General features: G+C 48.6%; 1 long non-coding RNA gene across 1 annotated transcript in view; it reads left to right on the top strand.

The window, feature by feature from the left end:
* Nucleotides 1–11,343, top strand: part of LOC115470524 — a 35,047-nt gene extending 23,704 nt beyond the window's left edge. The window contains exon 3 of the long non-coding RNA XR_003942214.1: nucleotides 10,829–11,343. This is a non-coding gene — a long non-coding RNA (uncharacterized LOC115470524). The remainder of the gene's footprint in view (nucleotides 1–10,828) is intronic.
* Nucleotides 11,344–17,018: the final 5,675 nt, after the last annotated feature.

Genomic DNA, 17,018 nt, shown 5'->3' with positions numbered 1-17,018 from the left:
AATTCTGCCGGCACTCCCTCCCGCTTCGTGCGGCTGTAGGGCAGCTTTGTACCCCTCCCGCTTTGGCGGTGTTAGGGTCAGTCAGCTCCTCCCGCGGTTGCGGTTGCAGGATAAGCCAGATCCCCCCGCATCGGCGGGTGTGGTGTCCCTCCCCCGCTCCGCGGGGATGAGCTGGACGGATTCCCCTCCCCCACTTGTGTGGGATGAGCTGGGTTAATTCCCCTCCCCCGTTTCGGCGGTGGTGAGCTGGGCAGAGTGTCCCTTCGTGGGTGTAATTCTCTAAGTGCTGAGTCCTGCGGATGGAGCTTTGATATCGACATACTGAGGAGTTTCCGGCAGCACATGACCACATATAGGGAGGCAAAAGTTTGCTCTCTATCTCCACCTGCTGGTAGATGGACACAACCCACCAGTCTATGGATTGATCAGCTATGATTAATGGAAAGAAAATTATCAGGTATGATACATAATTTTACCTTATACAGCGTGTATTTTTGATATCCATTAACAATAATACATCTTCCAACTATGAGCTAACCTGCAGAGTTCTTCAGGGATCACTTCTTTCACCATCACTTTTTTATATTTTCTTAAGTCCTCTTGCAACATTACTTCAAGACCACAATATACAATTCTTTATTTATGCAGACGATATTCTTTTGATATATCCTACATCCCCTTTTCCAATAAATTTGAAACCTCTTCAAAATGCACTTTATTTGTTATTTGTTTGGTTAACTTTCCATAAACTTGTACTTAATCCTGCAAAGACAACTGATTGCTGGATTACTGGTTCTTTAAGTACACCGTCTATACCATTGATACTTTTTGGTCATCAGATTACTTCTGTTGACTAATTTCGTTATTTAGGGGTACATCGATTCTAAGCTTTCATTTGACAAGCAAATTTCTAATGTTGTAAAATCCTGTTTCTTTTGGTTACGTTGTAAATTTTAATTTATTACATACATTACTTCATGCTTTTGTTATCCCCTGTCTAGATTACTGCAATACAGTCTATGCGGGTTTTCCTCAATTTCAATTTCATTGAATTCAATTTAGGGCAAAACATTTTGATCCTGTGACTCCATTATTTCTTGAACGTCATTGGTTACCTGTTCTGTTTAGACCGAGAGGGTGTCTGGGAATTTTGACTCCGCTGCTGCCTTGGACATGAATGTATATATAGTAACTGGAGCATTGATATCCTCCTGCAAATCTTCTATAAAAAGAAGTAGCAGAAGTTTGTGGCCTGGAAGGATAGAGTTTTTATAGTATCTGAATGTTTTTTGATTAGGTCTGGAAAGAAGGGATGAAATCCAGAACTCCACAAAAGGAGAATCAAAAGCAAATAAGGAGTGAAATCAAAACACACTGGAGGGGACAGCAGATAAGGTCAAGACTGACAAATACTGCAGCAGAGACTAGAGTCAAGCCAGGAGAGATGCCACAGTGCCACTACTACAGCAGAAATGCATGAAGACACATCAAAGGCTCCCTCAAGACTGCCTTTCTGTTCGATTGATGGGCTGGGCTGAGGCTGGTGCAAACACCCTGTAAGCCTGTATAGACTGCACATACAGTAGCCCTGAAAGCTCCTCCTTGAGCATAGTCTGGATTTCATCATGTAGGCATCGGGGGTTGGGGTGATCAACTGAGAAAGCGGTGTGGACGCAGCCTGAGTAATAGCCTGTGCAGGCTGAGGAGATCTTGAAGACCTTGAATGCTCTCTATGAGAAATAAGTTGGAAGAAGGAAAGCAGTCACTATAGCACAGATGCTTCCCATGCATCAAGGGCATTGATGCAGAGGAGGTGTGGGCAGAGTGATTGGAGGGAGAATGATGGCGATGCTTCTTAGGTTTTTTACACTGCAGGTCACTCAATGCACACAGCACCAATGAAGATGACAAGAGTCCCTATGCTGTCGTGGTACTGAGTCCAACATTGGACCCTCTCAATGTTGTGTCAGTGCACCTGACATCGATGCAAGTTCTGCATCAAGTGCCAGATCCCCTGCCATGCTCGATGCAGATGTCTATGCAGAACCAAAACTTTTTTTAATGCTGGACTCTGCAGTCTTTTTGGGTCATTGTTTGCACACGCAGGCAGAGGCTACACTGTGTGTCCTGGTACTCTGGACCCAAGCACTGAACACACCGATATGAGGGGGGGGGGGGGGGGGTGGTAGTGCTTGAAATTGTCTTATTGCATCGAGTACTCTTGTTAAAGCCACTCGGCACCCTCATTGACATGAAGGGAAAAATGGCTGATGCAAGGTCAAAAGGCTCTATGGCCCAAGGAGCTTGAGTACCTGAGAATGGTTGATGCTTTCCAGGCAAAAGATGGGCTCAGAGGTTCCAAATGCCAAAATTTGAAAACAAATTTGACAAACAAGAAATTAGTATTAAAAAAATAAGAATATGAAGAAAATATATCCTGAAAAAGGGAAGCGACCAAAAAGGCAAAATTTTGACGCACTGGGATTAAGAAAACAACTCTCTGTTCTGCAAAAAAAGATAGGCTGCTGGTCCTGTGCTTGAGTGTCGGGCAGGAAAGCACCCACCTATGTGCAGTGGGGGCACTACCTCAAAGATTTTAAGACACATGCACGTGGCAGTGTCCACACTGGGCTCCATGGATGACATCACCCATATGTGAGAATATGCTTGCTTGTCTTCAGAGAAGTATGTTGTCAAATGTTTTAAAAACATTTTTATAAGAAAGAAAATACAAATTTAGCCTTCACAATGAGCTTTGGGTGATACAACCAATTCGCTCCACAGAACGACCAAAGAAACATAATCCCCAAGTCACAGCAGCAGGTGGGAAGTCACATGTGGGTTGACGTCCGCGGTGGCCCAGGAATCAGAAGATTTTGCAAGCAAAATAAAAGTTTTCTAGAGAGATCCGTCGTGCGAGCAGCGCGGACGACTTCCTGCCCACCGCACGAGCGTGGTTCCTTAGTTTAATCAAAAAGCATAAAATGAAGAAAGAACAACTCCAAAGGGGAGGAGGGCAGGTTTGTGAGCACAATCAACCTGCTCTCCTCAGAGAATACCTGCTACAGGTATGTATCTTCGCTTTCTCTGAGGACAAGCAGGCTGCTTGTTCTCACATGTGGGGTATCCCTAGCACCCAGGCTCACTCTAAACAATAAATACTGGTCAATTAGGCCTCGCAACAGCGAGGACATAACATAGATTGACCTGAAGCCATAAACAACTAACTGGGAGTGCAGCCTAGAACATAACAAAAATGGTTCTAGGGGGGGTGGATTCTAAAACCCAAACAGATTCTGCAACACTGACTGCCCAAACCGACTGTCGCGTCGGGTATCCTGCTGAAGGCAGTAGTGAGATGTGAATGTATTGGATGATGACCATGTTGCAGCCTTGCAAATCTCTTCAATAGAGGCTGACTTTAAGTGGGCCACTGACGCAGCCATGGCTGTAACATTATGAGCCATGACATGGCCCTCTAGAGTCATCCCAGCTTGGGGATAAGTAGAGGAAATGCAATCTGCTAACCAACTGGAGATTGTGTGTTTTCCAATGGCGACTCCCCTCTTGTTGGGATTGAAAGAAACAAACAACTGGGTGGACTGTCTGAAGGGCTGTGTCCGCTCCACGTAAAAGTCCAATGCTCTCCTGCAATCCAAGGTATGCAAACTGCTTTCGCCAGGGCGAGTATGAGGACGGGGAAAGAAAGTTGGCAAGACAATTGACTGGTTCAGATGGAACTCCGACACCACCTTTGGCAGGAACTTAGGGTGCGTTATGATGGAACTTAATGTAAGGTGCATGAGCTACCAAGGCCTGAAGCTCACTGACTCTACGAGCTGAAGTAACAGCCACCAAGAAAACAACCTTCCAGGTAAAGTACGTCAGATGGCAGAAATTCAGTGGCTCAAAAGGAGCTTTCATCAGCTGGGTGAGTACGACGTTGAGATCCCATGACACTGGTGGAGGTTTGACCGGGGGCTTTGACAAAAGCAATCCTCTCATGAAGCGAACAACTAAAGGCTGTCCAGAGATAGGCTTACCCTCTACATGGCGATGAAAAGCACTAATCGCACTAAGATGAACCCTTATGGAGTTGGTCTTGAGATCAGACTCTGACAAGTGTAGAAGGTATTCAAGCAGGGTCTGTGTAGGACAAGAAAGAGGATCTAGGGCTTTGCTGTCACACCAGACGGCAAACCTCCTCCATTTGAAAGAGTAATACCTCTTCATGGAATCTTTCCTGGAAGCAAGCAAGACTCGGGAGACACCCTCTGAAAGACCCAAGGAGGCGAATTCTAAGCTCTCAACATCCAGGCCGTGAGAGCCAGCGACTGGAGGTTGGGAAGCAGAAGCGACCCCTCGTTCTGGGTGATGAGGGTTGGAAAACACTCCAATCTCCACGGTTCTTCGGAGGACAACTCCAGAAGAAGAGGGAACCAAATCTGACGTGGCCAGAAGGGAGCAATCAGAATCATGGTTCTGCAGTCTTTTTTGAGTTTCAGCAAAGTCTTTCCTACAAGAGGTATGGGAGGATACGCATATAGGAGGCCTGTTCCCCATTTAAGGAGAAAGGCATCTGATGCTAGTCTGTCGTGGGCCTGAAGCCTGGACCAGAACTGAGGGACCTTATGATTGATCTGAGTGGCAAAAAGATCCACCGAGGGAGTGCCCCACACTTGGAAGATCTTGCGGACCCTCCCTGTTCAAGATCTTGCGGACCATCCCTGTTCAGAGACCACTCGTGAGGTTGCATTATCCTGCTCAATCTGTCGGCCAGACTGTTGTTTACGCCTGCCAGGTAAGTGGCTTGGAGAAACATGCCGTGACTGCATGCCCAAAGCCACATCTGAACGCCTTCCTTACACAGAGGGTGAGATCCGGTGCCCCCCTGCTTGTTTGTGTAATACATGGCAACCTGATTGCTTGTCTGAATCAGTATGATTTGGTTAGACAGCCTGTCTCTGAAAGCCTTTACAGCAGATCGCGCGCAATTCCAGATTGCTCCGAAGACCTTTTTTCTGAAAGGACCAGGCTCCTTGAATGTGAAGCCCATCCACATGAGCTCCCCACCCTAGGAGGGATGCATCTGTCGTCACCACTTTTTGTGGCTGAGGAATTTGGAATGGATGTCCCAAGGTCAAATTGGATTGAATTGTCCATCACTGAAGGGAATTCCGAAAGTTGTTGGATAGTTGGATTACTACCTCTAGACTTCCCACAGCTTGATACCAATGGGAAGCTAAGGTCCATTGAGCTGATCTCATTTGTAGACATGCCATGGGAGTTAAATGAACTGTGGAGGCCATGTGCCCTAGAAGTCTCAACATCTGCCGAGCCGTGATCTGTTGAGATGCTCGAACCATGGACACCAGGGACTGGAGGTTGTCCGCCCTTGCCTCGGGAAGATAAGCTCGAGCTGTCCTTGTGTTCAACAGAGCTCCAATGAGTTCCAACTTTTGTACTGGGATGAGATGGGACTTGGAGTAATTGATCACGAAGCCCAGTAGCTCCAGCACCTGAATAGTTATTCACATGGACTGTAGAGCGCCTGCCTCCGAGGTGCTCTTCACCAGCCAATCGTTGACATAAGGGAACACATGCACTCCCAGTCTGCATAACAATGCTGCGACTACTGCCAGGCACTTTGTGAACACTCTGGGCGCAGACGCTAGACCAAAGGGCAGTACACAGTACTGAAAGTGCTGTGTTCCTAGCTGGAATCAAAAATACCTCCTGTGAGCTGGAAGTATCAAGATGTGTGTGTAAGCATCCTTTAAGTCTAGAGAGAATAGCCAATCGTTCTCTTGAATCATGGAAGAACGTTGCCCAGGAAAACCATCCTGAACTTTTCTCGGACTAGAAATTTGTTCAGGGCCCTTAGGTCTAGGATGGGACACATCCCCCCTGTTTTCTTTTGCACAAGGAAGTACCTGGAATAGAATCCCAGCCCTTCTTCCCCTGGTGGAACGGGTTCGACTGCAGTGGTCTTTAGAAGGGCGGAGAGTTCCTCTGCAAGTATCTGCTTGTGCTGGGAGCTGTAAGAATGAGCTCCCGGTGGGCAATATGGAGGTTTGGATTCCAGATTGAGGGTGTATCCTAACCAGACTATTTGAAGAACCCACCGGTCGGAGGTTATGAGAGGCCACCTTTGGTGAAAACACTTCAACCTCCCCCCTACCAGCAAGTTGTCCGGTACGGACACTTTTACTGAGGAAAGGAATAGGGAGCACTCCTCTTCTGTATAGACTCCAACCTGTCTGCCCTCCTTCTAGGTAACTAAACACAAGTCTATACAGTAGCTAACAGTGTCCACCACTGCAGCATGTAAGCTGTCTTATAAGGTACTAAAAGAAGGAGAAAGACACAGAAGGCTGTAAAAAATATGAGAATAAGCAGTTTATTTAGACTTACCAATCAGGGGTACACTTGGTATATAATTATTTCAGTCTCTAGTCAGTAAAGCAAACCACAATAATTCAATCAGCATAGTCCATAAGCTTTTTCTCATAGAGAGTGGTAAACTGGCCACCAAGCGCGAATTCTCAGTATTACTTCTCTAAATTTTATAGATTACAGCTGCACTTACGTCATTCTCATTCTCCATGTGTAATTAAAATGTACTAATTCGCTTAGTATCAAATTAACTCTATATCAGCATTTCTAAATTTTCATAGAATCAGCACTTAGTTACTGGAAATTACCCAATCTAATATTTTCAGTAATTTCATCAGGGTTATTCATATTTGCAACATAATTGTCTGTAACCACAGGTTCTGCTTACTCTTACCACAAGTTTCTGTTTACTGTCTACCACCTGTTGGACTATCAAAATTCCCCTAAATCAGCTGGGTCTATTGTCACGGTTGTGCCTATGTTTCATGCTCTCCTTTTTCTCGCCACCTGGTGGCTGCAATGAACTGTCTGGTTATTGTCACCCATTCCAGATTTCAGCCCAGGCCGGTCCGGATCTTCCAGACTGCCAGACTTGCTCTTTTTGTTTGAACCTGCACTGCTCCCGTAGTTGCCTGATTGCTGCAGCTTGAGCCTCAGCTGCTGCTGGGCTTATTAGCCATTCTGAAATCTTTCTGCATTGCCTTTGCATCGCCTAAGGCCCTGGTATGTTGGTGCTTGTGGCACTTCTGCCTAGTTTAATTTCTGGTTCAAGTTCTTGCCTGATTCTAGTTTAGTTTTGTGTAGCTTCTTGTTTTGTATTGCTTGTTTCCCAGTCTTGTTTCTTGTTTGTATGTCTTTGTCTAGTTCTAGGTTCTCTGTGTTTCTTGTTCAGTGGCTGCCTGGCAGCTTTCAGTTTTGTCTCTTGTCTACCAGTGTTTATTCCCTGTTTTAGTGGCTGCTTGCAGCTTTCAGTCCTGCCCTTTAGCTTTCCCTTCCTTGCCCTGCTGCCCCTGTATATTCCTTTTCCCTCTGACCCTCAGTCCTGGTTCAGCCTAGTGGGTATCCAGTCCTGCCTTGCCCAGTAAGTCCTGCCGGCCACCTGCAGCCAGGGACTCAACTCCTGGTGAAAAGCGGCCAAGCGCAGGTGAAGTTTAAGTGTGCCTGCTCTGCTTATTCCTGCTTGTTTGCCTCTGCTGCAACTCCAGTCCGGGGTTCCAGTCCTGTTCTGCCTAGTCTCCGGTGTGGGGTGGTTTTGCCTGTCACTGCCGCTCCTCGGCAGTGGCCCAAGGGCTCACAAACCTAGTTCCAGCTTTGAAAACGTGACATCTATAAATTATTTTCTAAAGAAATCATATCTCAGTTTCTTAGCAAAAACTGTTTGCAAACCATTCTTATTTCCTGGTTAGGCCATATTGCAAAAGCCTTTACAAGAACAGCTGCTACAGGGCCATTTCCAGTAAATGTCAGTAAATATACCATTGCATTTTTCAGTTTGTCCTTTTTAACCTTTTGAGGCCTAGTTCAGCACACAATCTGACAGACTATTGTTCAGCCTGTGATATTGTCTTATAGTCATGTCCAGCATGTTCTATATGATCCATATTAACACTTCCCTTCAAAATACCTCCTAGATGAGGAGGCTGTAGCAGAAGGCGCCCAGTGGGAGACAGAATCCATAGCATCATTATGCTTCTTGATTTGATCAACCAGATCCTCTACTTTCTCACCTAAAAGATTATCCCCATGGCAAGGAACATCCGCCATTCGCTGCTAGACAGAATGATCCAGGTCAGAGACATGCAGCCATGAGAGTCTGCGTATCACTATACCCTGAGCAGCGATCCTGGATGCTACATCAAAAGTGTAGAACATACCCCTGGCCAGGAACTTTCAACACGCCTTCTGCTGCCTGACCACCTGTTGAAAAGGCTTGGCCAGCTCCATAGGGAGTGTATCCACCAAGCCTGACAGTTGTTGTATCGAGTCCCGCAAGTGCACGCTCGTGAAGAGCTGGTAAGATTGGATCTTGATGGCGAGCATAGCGGCCTGATACATCCTCCTCCCAAAAGAGTCAAGAGTCCTAGATTCTCTGCTGGGGGTGCTGAAGCATAGTCTCTAGTACTCCTAGCTCTCTTAAGAGTGGAATCCACCACCATGGAATTGTGGGGTAATTGGGACCTCATCAATCCAGGTTCACCGTGGATCCGATATTGGGATTCAGCTTTCTTGGGGACCACAGGGCCAGACAGAGGGGGCGGACCAGTTTTGCATAAGGACTTCTTTCAGTACCTTATGCAGAGGGACTATCACAGCCTCTTTAGGTGAAGAATAATCCAGAACCTTGAGCATCTCAGTCCTGGGCTCATCCTCAACCTCCACAGGGAAGGGAATAGCCGTAGCCATTTCCCGGACAAAAAAGGAAAAAGACAGACTCTCGGGTGGAGATAGTCTTCTTTCAAGTGGAGGGGAAGGGTCAGAAGGAATCCCAAAGGACTCATCAGAAGAGAAGTACCTAGGATCTTCCTCTGACTCCCACGAGCGCTCCTGCTCAGTGTCGGATACAACCTGTGTCAAGGTACTGCGACACTGGACCTGCCTCGACGCCAAGGAATGATGTACTCTGTGGCGATGTTGAGAAGTCGACGCCCGATCCGACTGTGGTGAAGTTCCCTCCACCGACGTCGAAGGGGAGTCGACCTGGGTGGCAGCTGACGCTGATGCTGCAGGCGGCACCGCAGTCGGAGACCTCACCACAGGAGAAGGGCCAGACACCACTGCAGCAGATGGTACAGTAGGCGTAAGCACCCCCGACACCAAAGCTGACTGTCGCAGTAGTTCCTCTAGAAGCTCTGGAAACAAGGCCCGGATTTGCTCGTCGAGAGCCACATCAGAGAAGACTGTGGGGCTGGTGGAACAGGCGGTCAGAATCTGTGGAGGCTCGGAAGCAGGTACCGGGCTGCTAGGAGACCGCCACATCAGCACCTCCTGTATCGAGGGGGGAGTGCTCCTCTCAGTGCCGACGCTTCTCGGGTGCCGATTCTCTCGACACCCCGGAGCTCCCGGTACTGTGTGTCGAAGGAGAACGATGATGGTGCTTCTTTGCCTTCGCTCGACGCCCGTCATCGAGACTCCTCAGTACCAAGGAGGACGTGGAATCCTCACGTCTCCTCGGGGCCAGGTCCGATGAAGGTCGGTCCTGGGGGGCCTGCATAACAGGAGGCCTCAAGGCAGGTGGAGACCCATTCGAGACCTCACTGCTCCCAGCGCAAGTTGGTCTCTCATCAGCCATTACCTTAGCTCCCAACGTCGATGCTCCTATCGATGTCGCCACCACTGCCCTCGGTACCAATGTCGATGTCGAGGGACTGGACCAGGCCCAAAAAAGCTTCTTTCGCTGGACCTCTCGAGACGCTTGAGTCCGTTTCTTCATACAAAGACACAGATTACAAGCGGCTGGGCTATGGTCGGGCCCAAGGCACTAAATACACCAGGCGTGGGTATCGGTACCTGAGATGGCCCGGTTGCACCAAGTACAACGCTTGAAGCCACTGGGTGTCTTCGATGACATGGAAGGAAAAACAGCTTCGGCGAAATCAAACGATGCAACTGTGCCAAAAAAAGAAAGGAGCACAAAAGGGGAAAACCCAGCCGCGTCGAAAAAGAAAGGAAACTTAAAAAGGGGAATAAAAGCAAAGAAAGTACGGGAATATATATTATTATATATATATATTTTTTTTAAACAAAAGTAAAAGAATAAAACAAGGTGAAAGTCAAAGTCAAAATGAAGTTCTTCCTGGGCCTGAGAGAGGAGCGAGAAGAAAACTGAACCGCACCTCACCATGGAGAAAAAAGAACTAAGGAACCATGCTTGCGTGGTGGGCGGGAAGTCGTTTGCACAAGTGCGACGGATCTCTCTAGAAAACTTTGTTTTATTTTCCTTGCAAAATCTTCCGTTTCCTGGGCCGCCGCAGACGTCGACCCACATGTGAGAACAAGCAGCCTGCTTGTCCTCAGAGAAAAGTCTTTATGCAGCCAGCCAACCCCTTATGCAGGCCACATAAGTGCTTTTGAAACTCAAATGCGACAATTACAGCTATATTAATATCATGGTGGATTACAGTTTCATAATACAGACCACAGATTTTAAAAGAAGTGGTATGGATACTGCTGTTACCACCCATTTTCAGAATGGAGATACAAAACTTTACTGCCTTTTTTAAAATCTTTTTCCCCAACGAAATCTCCATAAAGTTATATGCTGACAACCCCAAGTCTAGATAGCATCATTTTATTTAGGCCCAGTGAAACTGTGTTGTTTCTTCACTGGCCTGATGGGAGCTTGATCCTTAAAAAGTCACAGATATATTGAATTAGTCAAATAAAATGGTATTACTAGCTAATGCTTATGCTTATCTCCATTCTCTTCATTTAGGTCTTCTTGTAGCTTGTTTGTTGACCCTTATTTCTACATTATGGTGCTGGAGAAGAATACTGTGTAAACTGTGGTCTGCCCAATGAACAAATTAATCAGTTTTGGAGCTCAAACTTAATCATTCCTTGGAAGCTCAAATGACAAGACTTAACTTTCATACTTCAGAGAAGTCATCCAAAGAAAAAGTTCATTACAGAAAGACATCATGCTTGGCAAGGTTGAAGGTCAACATAAAAGAGGAAGACTGCCAATATGATGGACTGATATAATAATAGCAGCTATAGTTTAATGCCACTCTTTTAATGATTAGCCACCTTACAGCAGAGGGTCACCATGAGTTGACACCAACTCAATGACACTTAACAACAGAATTCTACACAGTCAAGTGGACTAACATAGCAACCACAATACTTTGCTCAAATGATTATTTTGCCTTAGTTCCAGGCCTTCAGATTTCCCTGTAATGTAACTCTAAAGGCAGGGATGTAAAAATGTAAATTGGAATATAAAGGATTGTTTTATAATTGTGTCAGGTTCTCAGGTTCAGAGCCCGCAGGGCTGGGCTCTGGAGCAAACGTGAGCCCTTGGGCTGCTGACAAGGAGCGACAGCAGCAGGCAAAACCCACAAACCAACACTGGGTAAGCACACCGGCAGGGACTGCAGGCACTGCCCAGCGAACCGGAACACATGGACTGGAATCCCCCGGACTGGAGGACACAGGACTGGAACACACACCGGACCGGAACACACTGGACTGGAGCACACCCGACTGGAACACACACCGGACCGGTACACACTGGACTGGAGCACACTGGACTGGTCCCCCGGACTGGAACACGGGACTGGCGCACACTGGACTGGTCCACACAGCTTCACCTGCACTTAGCTACTAAGCCCCCCAAGAGTTGAGCTCATGGGTTCGAGTAGCCGGCAGGACTTACTGGACGACACAGGGACCAGGACTAGAACAAGCTGTAACTGAAGTGCACCTAACTCCTAAAGTGACCAAAAGTGTTCCTAAGCCCAGCACCAACAGCAGTGCTCCCAACAGAAACTAACAGGGGTGCCCCTACGCCCTACACTAACAGAAGTGCAGGGAAACCACAAGGGAAAAGGAAGGGAAGACAAATGCCAGACCTTAACACTGGTACTTCCTAAGCACCAAGCTGCAGCAGCTAAACATGGGTTCTCACCCTGGTGCTTCCTAAGCACCCAGCTACAGCAGCTAAACACAGGTCACAAGGAAAAGCGGGGAAAGCACAAGGAAACAAGCAGGAAAGCCAAATACCCAAACAACAAAAGGTGCTTCCTAAACACTTACTAACAAGGGTGCTCCCAGCACCAAACTCCAGCACTGCACTAACAGCAGTGCTACGTAACAAAAGGGAAAAACAGGGAAAACAAACACACAAGTCACAAGTGCACACTGCACTAAACTAACCTGGACCTAAAGCAAGTAGCAAGAAGCAAACGTTGCGAAGGCCCTGAAGGAAAGAACCCCACTTCCTTATCAAGGCCCTCCCTGATGATGTCACACTCCCTAGACCTAGGCAAAAACACACTGACCCAGAGAGGCCCAACCCACACCAATGCAAAACCGTGAAACACTTGAAGCCAGTACACCCAAAGAGAGTTAGAGCAACTCAGACTACCCACACAGGTGCAGTATAATGAAACAATTAGAGCCCTGCTGCTGGAAGCTGCCAGCACAGAGAGACAGAGCCAGCTCAGAAATGACAGACAAAAGAAACAGAAGCCAGCTAAGAAGCTGACCCCCAGGAAAGAGGTAAGTTTGAGAGGGGTTCAGACCCCAATCATAACAGCACCTCCCCCTCAAGGCTCCCGTGTCCCCACGGGAGCCCCAGGTCTCAAAAGACAATTTAGGTCTCCATGGGTAGCTGTGATGAAATCTCCCAATGGGTTTCACAACATAAATCTGGGCGGCTGGGCAGGACGTGACAAGTACATCTGGAACTAGGAAACCAGAATGGCTTTGGCCGCCACGAGGCTCTTTAGAACGGCTGCTAGGCAGGATCAGAGTCTTGGATGCAACAAGTGGAGTCCTATTCAACAGGAACCATCTCTTGAAGGAGTCCACAACTTCCTTGACTTCCTGGCACTCCACTGTAGCAGCCAGAACTGGGCTAGAGCCCACACCCATCCTGGAATCTAAAGCCGGACAGGAACTCGAACAGGACTTCAGACTGGACCTTGCCTCTTGGCTGGAGCTGGAACTCAGGAGGGGTTCAACATCTTGGTTGAAGTGGGAACTCAGAGTAGACTCAGCATCTTGCCTGAGACTGCAATCTGATCCGGCCTCAGCCTCTTGGCCGGAACTGCCACTCAATTCGGACTCAGCCTCTTGGCTGGACTCGGTACTCAACGTAGACTCAGCATCTCGGCTGGCACTGGGACTTGCTCCGGACTCAGCATCTTGACCGGGACTGCAACTTGACCCGGACTCAGCATCTTGCCTGGAACTGGAACTCCAACTTGACCCAGACTCAGCATCTTGGCCGGGACTGCAACTTGACTCGGACTCAGCATCTTGCCTGGAACTGGAACTCCAACTTGACCCGGACTCAGCATCTTGGCCGGAACTGCAACTTGACCCGGACTCAGCATCTTGCCTGGGACTGGAACTCCAACTTGACCCGGCCTCAGCATCTTGGCCGGGACTACAACTTGACTCAGACTCAGCATCTTGGCCGGGACTGCAACTTGAGCCGGACTCAGCCTCTTGCCTGGGACTGGAACTCCAACTTGACCTGGACTCAGCATCTTGACCGGGACGGCAACTCTCACCGGACTCAGCATCTTGGCCGGGACTGTAACTTGACCTGGACTCTGCATCTTGCCCGGGACTGTAACTCAATTCTGATTCGGCTTCTCGGCTGAACTCTGCACCCGGTGCAGACTCAGCACTCATCGTGGACTCGTCATCTTGGCTGGGCTCTGCACTCTGTGTAGACTCAGCACTCATCGTGGACTCATTGTCTCGGCTGGCCTCTACACTCAGTGCAGACTCAGCACTCATCATGGACTCATCACTCGGTGTAGACTCAGCATCCCGGCTGGGACTGCAACTCGCTCCAGACTCAGCATCTTGACTGGAACTACAACTCGATCCAGCCTCAGCATCCCGGCTGGGACTGCAACTCGCTCCAGACTCAGCATCTTGACTGGAACTACAACTCGATCCAGACTCAGCATCTTGACTGGAACTACAACTCGATCCAGACTCAGCATCTTGACTGGAACTGCAACTCGATCCAGACTCCGCATCTTGACTGGAACTGCAACTCGATCCAGACTCAGCATCTTGACTGGAACTACAACTCTCAGCATCTTGACTGGAACCGCAACTCGATCCAGACTCAGCATCTTGACTGGAACCGCAACTCGATCCAGACTCAGCATCTTGACTGGAACCGCAACTCGATCCAGACTCAGCATCTTGACTGCCAATGCTGCAACTCACTCCAGACTCAGCATCTTGACTGGAACTGCAACTCGATCCAGACTCAGCATCTTGACTGCCAATGCTGCAACTCACTCCAGACTCAGCATCTTGACTGCCAATGCTGCAACTCACTCCAGACTCAGCATCTTGACTGGAACTACAACTCGATCCAGACTCAGCATCTTGACAGGCAAAGCCCTTCAGGCTGGACTCAGAAGTTTGGCGGGAAAAATCAGGAAGCCACCTTCTTTCAGCTTGGGCTTCAGGAGTATCCCGTAGGGTTGGCTCCGAGAGGAGTTGGAAGCGGTAAAAGAACAGCTTGGTAGAGGGATCAATAGCAGAAACTGGGTTTTCTTCGAACCCAAGCCAGGAGACACGCCTTCTTTCCGCTGCAGCTTCAGGAGTATTCTTCAAGGCTGGATCAGACAAAAGTGCAACCCGGTAATCCTGGAGTGTCAGAAACGGATCCAGATCAAAAATGGGGTTGGAACTGGGATCCAAACTGGTACTAGGAGGCTCAGTAGACAGCGCCACTTGAACTGGATGCAGAGACTTGGCTTGAAGCGCTGCTTGGACTGGAATCGGAGACTCGGTCAAAAGCATCCCTCGGACTGGACTCGGAGACTCGAATGGAAGCGCCACCTGAACTGGGATAGGCGGCTCGGTTCGAAGCGCCCTCTGGACTGGACTTGGAGGCTCGGTCAGAAGCATCCCTCGGACTGGACTCGGAGGCTGGAATGGAAGTGCCACCTGAACTGGCATCGGAGGCTCGGTCAGAAGCGTCCCTCGGACTGGACTCTGAAGCTTGGCTGGACGCGCTGCTCGGACTGGATTCAGAGGCTTGTCTGGGCGCGCTGCTGGGACTGGACTGGACTCCAGCTGAGCCCACAGCGTAGAATTCCCCAGACGTCTCCTCTCAGCGACAGCTTCAGGACAAAGCTGGATTCAAGACCAGGCTGCGGCGATATTCAGCGAGCGTGATAAAAGGGTCCATATCTGAAACTGGGTTTTCAGCGATTCCAAGCCACCGGACACGTTTTCTCTCAGCTGCCGCTTCAGGGGTCTTCTTCAAAACAGGATGAGACAAAAGTTTCCCACGATACTGACGAAGAGTCATAGAAGGATCAAGCACAACGATGGAGCTGGACCCCAGCTGGGTCAGCTGGGTGGGGGTTCTTGCCGGGCTCATGGCCTTCGCAATCTGTCAGGTTCTCAGGTTCAGAGCCCGCAGGGCTGGGCTCTGGAGCAAACGTGAGCCCTTGGGCTGCTGACAAGGAGCGACAGCAGCAGGCAAAACCCACAAACCAACACTGGGTAAGCACACCGGCAGGGACTGCAGGCACTGCCCAGCGAACCGGAACACATGGACTGGAATCCCCCGGACTGGAGGACACAGGACTGGAACACACACCGGACAGGAACACACTGGACTGGAGCACACCCGACTGGAACACACACCGGACCGGAACACACTGGACTGGAGCACACTGGACTGGTCCCCCGGACTGGAGGACACAGGACTGGAACACGGGACTGGCGCACACTGGACTGGTCCACACAGCTTCACCTGCACTTAGCTACTAAGCCCCCCAAGAGTTGAGCTCATGGGTTCGAGTAGCCGGCAGGACTTACTGGACGACACAGGGACCAGGACTAGAACAAGCTGTAACTGAAGTGCACCTAACTCCTAAAGTGACCAAAAGTGTTCCTAAGCCCAGCACCAACAGAAAAGCTCCTAAGCCCTCCACTAACAGCAGTGCTCCCAACAGAAACTAACAGGGGTGCCCCTACGCCCTACACTAACAGAAGTGCAGGGAAACCACAAGGGAAAAGGAAGGGAAGACAAATGCCAGACCTTAACACTGGTACTTCCTAAGCACCAAGCTGCAGCAGCTAAACATGGGTTCTCACCCTGGTGCTTCCTAAGCACCCAGCTACAGCAGCTAAACACAGGTCACAAGGAAAAGCGGGGAAAGCACAAGGAAACAAGCAGGAAAGCCAAATACCCAAACAACAAAAGGTGCTTCCTAAACACTTACTAACAAGGGTGCTCCCAGCACCAAACTCCAGCACTGCACTAACAGCAGTGCTACGTAACAAAAGGGAAAAACAGGGAAAACAAACACACAAGTCACAAGTGCACACTGCACTAAACTAACCTGGACCTAAAGCAAGTAGCCAGAAGCAAACGTTGCGAAGGCCCTGAAGGAAAGAACCCCACTTCCTTATCAAGGCCCTCCCTGATGATGTCACACTCCCTAGACCTAGGCAAAAACACACTGACCCAGAGAGGCCCAACCCACACCAATGCAAAACCGTGAAACACTTGAAGCCAGTACACCCAAAGAGAGTTAGAGCAACTCAGACTACCCACACAGGTGCAGTATAATGAAACAATTAGAGCCCTGCTGCTGGAAGCTGCCAGCACAGAGAGACAGAGCCAGCTCAGAAAGGACAGACAAAAGAAACAGAAGCCAGCTAAGAAGCTGACCCCCAGGAAAGAGGTAAGTTTGAGAGGGGTTCAGACCCCAATCATAACAAATTGCTTTATAATTATGGTATACTAATAATGAATAAATATATGAAAATAATAGACAAATTATGTATTGAATAAACCAGAGCTTAAAAGTATAAACCTGAAAACTGACTTCAATGATATAAGTATTCAGCACCATGCTGGTGCTTGAGGACAAGTGTGTATAAAAGCATGAAATCAAAATATTAGT

This window comes from Microcaecilia unicolor, chromosome 5 (assembly GCF_901765095.1).
Source record: "Microcaecilia unicolor chromosome 5, aMicUni1.1, whole genome shotgun sequence".
Classification (NCBI taxonomy): Eukaryota; Metazoa; Chordata; class Amphibia; order Gymnophiona; family Siphonopidae; genus Microcaecilia; species Microcaecilia unicolor.
This window is presented reverse-complemented; position numbering and strand designations above follow the sequence as displayed.